Below are 9,900 nucleotides of genomic sequence, written 5' to 3'. Positions count from 1 at the left end.
AATGGAACAGTGGAGTCTGACATTTTGAGTAATCCTAGTGAGGTCGCTGCCCCTAAACTCATGAAGAAATTGGCAGATATATATTTCACAAAGGTTACCGCTTCTGCAGAATCTGCTTATTCTTTAACTCCTCAACAATCAGCATTATGGAAATCACAGCAAGGTGATCACACCTCTGCTTGGCTTCGGGCGGTTCCTATTTCAGGGTTGGGTCAGACGATGAACGCCAAGACTTATCACTGTGTGTTGTCCTATCGGTTGGGTGTACCATTGTTCTCTATCTCGACGTTGTGCTCTGCTTGTTCGAGGGTTTTTGCTGGAGATATTTTCGGTGATCACGCAGTGTCTTGTGCTGGTATTGTGGGTATTAAACATCGGCATAATGTTGTTCGGGATACCCTTGTTGATGTTTGCTATCGTTCTGGGATTTCAGCGAGAAAAGAGGTTGACATTGGGTTAGCCGGAGGGAACGACGAGGCCCTCAGACCCGCGGATGTGTTACTTTATTCATAGGATCGTGGTCGCGATGTCTGTGTTGATTTGACAGGGTCTTCTCCTTTGACACAGTCAGGGCTATCTGACTTCATTCCTGGGCGGGTTGTGGCTGATGCAGCTCATCGGAAGCGGGTTAAGTATGAAGCTCGATGTCAGGCGATTGGATATGGTTTCATTCCCTTCTCCTTTTCTTCGCTTGGGGAATTAGAGAAAGAGGTTGTTGCGTTACTGAAGCGGATTCAAAGGTTCTCGACGACGCAAGACATTGGGGCTCGTGCTGCAGCTCATATCTTCACTAGGGTAGGATTTGCAATAGCTAGAGGAGTGGGGGCCCAGATTGTATCTCGGCTTCCCACTAATTTATTGTAGGTTGTATGACTTTTGCTTTTGAGATAGTAATAGTAATAATAATAATAATAATAATAATAATAATAATAATAATAATAATAATAATAATAATAATAATTATTATTATTATTATTATTATTATTATTATTATTATTATTATTATTATTATTATTATTATTATTATTATTATTATTATTATTATTATTATTATTATTATTATCTCAAAAACAAAAGTCATACAACCTACAATAAATTAGTGGGAAGCCGAGATACAATCTGGGCCCCCACTCCTCTAGCTATTGCAAATCCTACCCTAGTGAAGATATGAGCTGCAGCACGAGCCCCAATGTCTTGCGTCGTCGAGAACCTCTGAATCCGCTTCAGTAACGCAACAGCCTCTTTCTCCAATTCCCCAAGCGAAGAAAAGGAGAAGGGAATGAAACCATATCCAATCGCCTGACAGCGAGCTTCATACTTAACCCGTTTCCGATGAGCTGCATCAGCAACAACCCGCCCAGGAAAGAAGTCAGATAGCCCTGACTGAGTCAAAGGAGAAGACCCTGTCAAATCAACACAGACATCACGACCACGATCCCATGAATAAAGTAACACATCCGCGGGTCTGAGGGCCTCGTCGTTCCCTCCGGCCAACCCAATGTCAACCTCTTTTCTCGCTGAAATCCCAGAACGATAGCAAACATCAACAAGGGTATCCCGAACAACATTATGCCGATGTTTAATACCCACAATACCAGCACAAGACACCGCGTGATCACCAAAAATATCTCCAGCAAAAACCCTCGAACAAGCAGAGCACAACGTCGAGATAGAGAACAATGGAACACCCAACCGATAGGACAACACACAGCGATAAGTCTTGGCGTTCATCGTCTGACCCAACCCTGAAATAGGAACCGCCCGAAGCCAAGCAGAGGTGTGATCACCCTGTTGTGATTTCCATAATGCTGATTGTCGAGGAGTTAAAGAATAAGCAGATTCTGCAGAAGCGGTAACCTTTGTGAAATATATATCTGCCAATTTCTTCATGAGTTTAGGGGCAGCGACCTCACTAGGGTTACTCAAAATGTCAGACTCCACTGTTCCATTAAACAGACTCAACGCATCCTCAAAGGCTCGTCCAAGACCAATAATAATAATAATAATAATAATAATAATAATAATAATAATAATAATAATAATAATAATAATAATAATAATAATAATAATAATAATAATAATAATAATAATAATAATAATAATAATAATAATAATAATAATAATAATAATAATAATAATAATAATAATAATAATAATAATAATAATAATAATAATAATAATAATAATAATAATAATAATAATAATGCTGAAATTTGCTATGCTCTGCTCTACAGAAATCTACTATGCTAATCTACTATGCTCTTCTCTGTCCAAAAGCTCAAAAGAACAAGGCCTAAGCCTTAGTTTCTCAAATGAGATAAATGTTGTTGACTCAACCCTCATCCCTTCTTGTTTTTTCAATGTAACAATGGCGGTTTGATAATTGACTCAAAAGTTGCTTCAATGGTGAAAAAAAAACACTCAAAAGCTGCTTCAAGGGATCATCTTTCGCGGCGATAAGCCAGTCAGCTGAACAAAAAAGATACCCTAATAGCAAACTATGAAAATTGGGCTAACTGACATATAGTTGGAGCAATGAGAATGGGAAATAAAAAAAAAATAATAAAAAAAATCACAAAATTACATTGTTATCCCTATTTTATTAGCTGAAAAGACAACTTTCACCCCTTGAGAAGCATATAAGGTTTCTCAATTGACAAACTTTTATCTGCGTCTTTTGTATTATAGAGGAGAGAGATAGAGAGTAAAATGTTTATTTATTAATAAAAATCGAACCTAAAAAGTGGGGTTGTAGATAATAAAATGAATAAAAAGATGTCATAAAAGTAATAAAATAAAGTGAATAGAACTTAGAAAAACGGATGGAAAGTGAGCACGTCTTAGGAAACGGAATCTACCCGTTTTTGAAAAATTATTAATTAGTTCAGTTCAACAAATAATTTTCATAAATATAAGTTTTAATCACTAAACTTAGTAATTTGAAGAACAAATATAATAGAAGCTTTTTGATGCTTAAGGTGATCCCGGCCCCAAACTTCTCGCTCCCACCGGCCGGCTGATGGAAATAGACATTCTTTCTTGATTTAAAGCCAGAACGAATCGCCTTTGCCTTCTAATTGCATCAGCCTTTACAGCAGCCTAATTCTTCTCCCCTTAAACGAGTACTGTATTGATTTTCATTTCTTTCTCGGTCTTGGATGTCTCAAGAAAGGCCAATAAGAGCAGTTGATGAAAGATAGGTTTAAGTGGCCCAATTTCTCTTCTTTCTTTTTGATTTGGGGGGTTTCTTTATTGCCCAGAACGCTAAAAGGTGGGGACTGATCGGTGTCATAATTGGCACCCATTTGATGAGTATTTAGGTTTTTTTTTGCCTTCTTTTCATAGATTTCTTTCTTAATAAATGCTTAGTTTTAAGCTTTCTCTCTTTATTTTCCCTTTCTTTTAATTTTGTATTTTTATGCATTTTGATGGTTTTTCTAGTCTTTTCTCCTTTACTTGTTCTCTTTTTGTGGTTGTAGGTATTGTATGAGGTTCAGGTCTCAGTGGTTTGCGAAGGTGGAAGATGCTTTTGGAGCAAGCTCGTGGCAATAGGAAAGCTCAAGATGCAAGGAAGTGGATTCTCCAAGTTCTAGCTCTTGCGCTCTCAAGTCGTGCTCTCATGAAGATGCGGTGTTGAACCCACCGTCAAGTCCATTTTGATATGTTAAGCCTAGTGACTATCATCATCATATTGTGTGCACATTCGAAGAACTTTAGCGAGAAAATCGAAGAAACCTAGAGGAACGCAGACGCACAGCCCACCCCGCGCGGGCGCTCTTCTCCGGTTTCTCTGTTTTGCTCAGTTTCGTTTCGCGCCTCTTTAAATGCCGATTTTTAACCTGATTTTTGTAGAAGATTTTAGACATATTTTTTATGATAATGTTAGCTTAGTTGAGAGTTTCTCTCTCTAGTTTTAGGGTTAGTTTAGGAGTAGATTTAGAGGGAGAAAGTGAGGAATTTCATTGGGAATTAGAGAGATTGAAGATCCAAGGTGACAATTGTATTGAAGATCATCAAATAAATGAGGATTTCTGTAGGGAACAATTTCAAGCTTTAATCCCACTAGCTTGAACCCCACTGTGATCATACACTAAAGTACGGTGACGTCCAAAAGGGAAGAAGATAGAGCAAAAGAGTCGCCAACAAGTTTTTTAGGAACTTGTAAACCTTTCATAGGATGAAGGTTACACCCCTTAACGATCCAAGAGATCGTCAACTCCATAAGGTCTAGAACCAAATAAGGGTTCGGGGATGAAGGTACAAATCCAACCTAAAAGAGATTGAACCTGCCCTAATAATAGGCCTCTACTTTATTCTGCTCGTATTCATGTGCGCTTTCTGACTAACATGCAATCAATAGGATTACCCTAAACCTATTTAATCTATGTTGGTTGAATTTAATGCACAAATAAACTATTATTGGCGATCACTTGAATTATAATCACATTAACCCTAAACAAGATTATTAATTATCTTATTAAGCGTGATTACAAGTACCAATTCCCTTTAAACATGCAATAAAAGGCGTGATCAAGCAATATAATGTATATCAAGCAACAATAATAATCATAATAATAATAATAGTCATAATAATAATCACAACAACGAATATCATAATCATAGCAATCATAATTAATAATAATTATAATAATCATAATTATAATAATATTCATGCTAAAGCATAATAAAAGTAAGATCCTAGGCATGATACTAACAAGATTAATAACAAACCCTAGTATGTCACTAAGAAATAAAAATCAAATCTTTAACCCTAACATGATACTAACAATCATAAATATTAGGAAGAGAATAAAAGGCATCATAGCAACAATCATATTTAATATTAAAATTACCCTAGACATGATACTAGGAATATCATAATAATAATGTAAACATGATTTCTACATCATAATATCAATAAAAACCATTAAAGCACTTACTTTGATGCCTCGTACCTCTTTCTAATAACAAAATACACACGTTAGTAACTTCAAGGAAAATAATAAACAACAATCAAATTAAATAATTGAAAGAGAGATTTGGGACCAAACCCTCAAAAATTAAACCTTTCACGTCTAGGGCGAAGGCAACTTCGAATATGGCTAGGTGTTTCTAGATCTTGCGAATAAGGAATTTTGTATATGAAAACCAAGTTTAGAAAGAGATGAATGAAAGAGATGAATGATTTAGAGAATGCTAAAGAAAAACTTGTGACTTGGTGAATGATAGATGTAGATGATGAATGAAAACGGAGTTTTAATACGTTATTTATAGAGAAAATCAACCAAAAAGATAAAATAAACAAAACAGAGTCTGACGCACAAAAAACAGGGCTGGCGCCACCCTTGGCTAACTGGCGCCAGGCACCAACACTAGCGCCAGGCGCCAATGGCTAGCGCCAGGCCTGGTTCCAGGCGCCAAGGCCTAGGGTTAGGCGCCAAGCCTGATTTTAACACGTTTTCGAAAATCAGATAAATTTACCGTACTGGAGGATAAAATCATATAATTTCCTCGAAAATGCTATTTGATTTTATTTAAAACACTGAAAAGTCAAAAGTCAATTTATCAATGCTAATTGAATTAGGAATGAAAAGACCCTTCTAGAAGATTCTAGAAGACTAAAACCATTCCTAATTGCATTAGGAATGATAAATCATATTAGGCCCTCCCCTAGATCATTGGGCCGCATATAAAGTTCAAACCGGGCCCAGTTTGGTAAATTGGCCATAACTTCCTCAATATTCATCGGAATTGGGCTTATAATATATCGTTGGAAAGGTCTTTGCAAGCCCCATCCAACTACACTATTATTGGACCCGTATCATGGACCAACAAAACTGGATTGGCTGTTTTCTTATATTAAGTTTTAAACAGAGAGAAGAGAAAAGAATTAAAACTATCCGCAACGCTAAACTTTCCACACTTTCACTTCATTCGATTATGATTCGACGCGAAAGGTACTCATCACCGGGTTTGATTTTGGGGAGACACAAATGGGTGTCTACAGAAGCCCCCACTTTGACTGAGTTTGGAGAAACGCAAGTTTCGAAAACAAAAGTCAAAGTATCGATAGGGACGGAGAATGATTCAGAACGTTCTGCGATCCTAAACCACTCTTGTAACGCCGATACCTGCAAAACTATCGTTATTTAAACAGATAAAAGAGTTAAGAAACGCGTATCTTGCACCGTCGAGCACACGTCTCTGAAAGTAATCGATTTGTTGCCGCTTTACTGTTGTTTTGATGACCTCCTACAAGCTAAAGAATGCCATCCCGCTTGAAAACCGCTACGCTTGTAACTGCTTTTAATTTGGAAGATTGCTTCGCCTGTGTAGGGAATAATTCAAGCCTTTAATCCCACTAACTTGAACCCCACTGTGATCATACACTAAAGTACGGTGGCGTCCAAAAAGGAAGAAGATAGAGCAAAAGAGTCGCCAACAAGTTTTTTAGGAACTTGTAAACCGTTCATAGGATGAAGGTTACACCCCTTAACGATCCAAGAGATCGTCAACTCCATAAGGTCATGAACCAAATAAGGGTTCGGGGATGATGGTACAAATCCAACCTAAAAGTGATTGAACCTGCCCTAATAATAGGCCTCTACTTTATTCTGCTCGTATTCATGTGCGCTTTCTGGTTAACATGCAATCAATAGGTTTAACCCTAAACCTGTTTAATCTATGTTGGTTGAATTTAATACACAAATAAACTATTATTGGCGATCATTTGAATTATAATCACAGTTAACCCTAACAAGATTATTAATTATCTTATTAAGCATGATTCAAGTACCAATTCCCTTTAAACATGCAATAAAAGGCGTGATCAAGCAATAATAATAAAAATCAAGCAACAATAATAATCAAAATAATCATGAATAAAATAATCATCATTAAAATAATAATAATAATAATAATAATAATAATAATAATAATAATAATAATAATAATAATAATAATAATAATAATAATAATAATAATAATCACAATCATTATAAATTATAACAATTATAATCATAATCATGTTCATGTTAATATTAAAGCATAATAAAAATAGCAAGATTCTAGGCATGATACTAACAAGATTAATAGCAAACCCTAGCATGTCACTAAACAATAAAAATCAAATCTTTAGCCCTAACATGATACTAACATGAATAAATATTTGGAAGAACATAGAAGGCATCATAGCAATCATATTTAATATTAAAATTACCCTAGACATGATACTAGGAATATCATAACAACAATGTAAACATGATTTCTACATCATAATATCAATAAATCAATAAAAGCACTTACTTTGATGCTTCGTACCTCTTTCTAATTACAAAATACACACGTTAGTAACTTCAAGAAAAATAATAATAAAAAAAATTAAATTAAATAATTGAAATAGAGATTTGGGACCAAACCCTCAGAAATTAAACCTTTCACGTCTAGGGCGAAGGCAACTTCAAATATGGCTAGGTGTTTCTAGATCTTGCGAATGCGGAATTTTGTGTAAAAAGCAAAGTAAGAAAGAATTGAAAGAAAGATGAATGAGAGAGATGAATGAATTAGAAAATGCCAAAGAATTAGTGATTTGCGAATGAAAACTGATTGTTGATGAATGGTGAGAATTGGTGAATCTTGATGAATGAAAACGGAGTTTTTAATACGATAATTATAGAGAAAATCAGCCAAAAAAGATAAATTAACAAAACAGAGTCTGACGATCAGAAAACAGGGCTGGCGCCAACCCTGGCTAGCTGGCGCCAGGCACCAGCACTAGCGCCAGGCGCCAATGGCTAGCGCCAGGCGCCAGTCCTGGTTCCAGGCGCCAAGGCCTGGGGTCAGACGCCAAGCTTGATTTTAACTCGTTTTCAAAAATTCGATAAGTTTACCGTACTGGAGGATAAAATAATATAATTTCTTCGAAAATGCTATTTGATTTTGATTAAAACTCTGAAAAGTCAACAAAAGTCAATTTATCAATGCTAATTGAATTAGGAATGAAAAGAACCTTCTAGAAGAATCCAGAAGACTAAAACCACTCCTAATTGCATTAGGAATGATAAATCATATTAGGCCCTCCCCTAGATCATTGGGCCGCATATAAAACTCAAACCGGGCCCAGTTTAGTAAATTGGCCATAATTTCCTCAATATTCATCGGAATTGGGCTTATAATATATCGTTGGAAAGGTCTTTTCAAACCCCATCCAACTACACTACTGTTGGACCCATATCACGGACCAGCCAAACTGGATTGGCTGTTTTCTTAAAATAAGTTTTCAAAAACAGAGAGAAGAGAAAAGAAATAAAAAACTATCCGCAACACTAGACCTTTCCACACTTTCCCTTCATTCAATTATGATTCGACGCGAAAGGCACTCATCACCGGGTTTGGTTTTGGGGAGACACAAATGGGTGTCTACAGAAGCCCCCACTTTGACTGAGTTTGGAGAAACGCAAGTTTCGAAAACAAAAGTCAAAGTAGCGATAGGGACGGAAAATGATTCAGAACGTTCTGCGATCCTAAATCAATCTTGTAACGCCGATACCTGCAAAAATAGCGTTAGTTAAATTGATAAAAGAGTTAAGAAACGCGTATCTTGCACCGTCGAGCACACGTCTCTGAATGTAACCAATTATTTTGATGACCTCCTGCAAGCTAGAGAATGCCATCCCGCTTGAAAACCGCTACGCCTGTAACTGCTTCCAAATTAGAAGATTGTTTCGCCTGAAACGATCCTCTCCGCAATGATAATATTCCACATCCTAGGGAACACTATCGAAGATTATTTCTCTTGAAACAATCCTCATCCGCATTGATAATATTCTAAATCCTAGGGAATACCATTGAAGATTATTTCTCTTGAAATAATCCTCATCCGCATTGATAATATCCCACATCCTAGGGAATACTATCGAAGATAACTTCGCCCGAAATTACCTCCAGTTGTTCGTGACAACTCTCCGCAAGCTAGGGAACGTTGTCGAAGATATCTTCTCTTGAAGTCATCCTCATTTGATGCGATAATTTTCCAAAGGAAATTACCAAAGATCCACGCCTGTCGATCTTTAAAAAGTTCGCTTGAACTTTGCTTCTGCCATGCCTGTACGTCGGCGCTCTTTTGCTTTGAACCTGTATGTCGGTGCTCTTTTGCTCTTGAACCTATATGTCAGTGCCTTTTTGCGCTTTTGAACCTATATGTCGGTGCCTTTTGCTAATGAGCCAATGCTTAGGCGCTTTAAACTAAGTGAGACGATCTCTTATCAGGTCGATCACTTTATGTAATCAAGCCGATTACTAAATCATGTCAAATTTCTTAGAGGGGCTAACTGGCGTACCAAGGAACCCGAAAATATGTCGCAGAAGGCCAGCACAACCTCATCAGGTGGCTGGGTGATTTGGCGTCGCTAAAAAACCGTCAGCGCCACCTATTTAGCGTTAGCGCCAGGCGCTGATGTTGGCGCCAGGCGCCAAGCCTAATTTGTGACGCCGATGCATAGGGCCTGGCGCCAGCGCGGGGACTTTCTTAAATACCCCTTTCCTCTTCATTTTGCTGCTCTGTTCGTCGCGAACTGCTCGAAAGAAGTCCGAAACTTCAATTGCTCATTGCTTGCTCGTTTCTCAACCAAATTCGCTCAAATTTGTTGCAAATCAAAGCTCTTTTCATCTATTTTTCCTGATCTATGTAAGTTTTCTTCAAACTCACATCAGTTTTTATGAATTCTTGGCATGTTTATTCACGAATTTCATGAAAATTAGAAATTTATAATGCTCAATTCGCTTTGTTTGTCAAGTTTTATGCCATGAAATTGCTTGATTATGTTTGTATATTTCCTTGGGAGTAATTTGAGACTTTTTTCACTCAATTTGGTGAAGAAATGAGCAATTTGCCATTGTTAG

The sequence above is a fragment of the Chenopodium album genome, chromosome 3 (assembly GCF_948465745.1).
Source record: "Chenopodium album chromosome 3, dcCheAlbu1.1, whole genome shotgun sequence".
In the NCBI taxonomy this organism is placed as follows: domain Eukaryota; kingdom Viridiplantae; phylum Streptophyta; class Magnoliopsida; order Caryophyllales; family Amaranthaceae; genus Chenopodium; species Chenopodium album.
Note: the sequence above shows the minus strand (reverse complement) of the source record.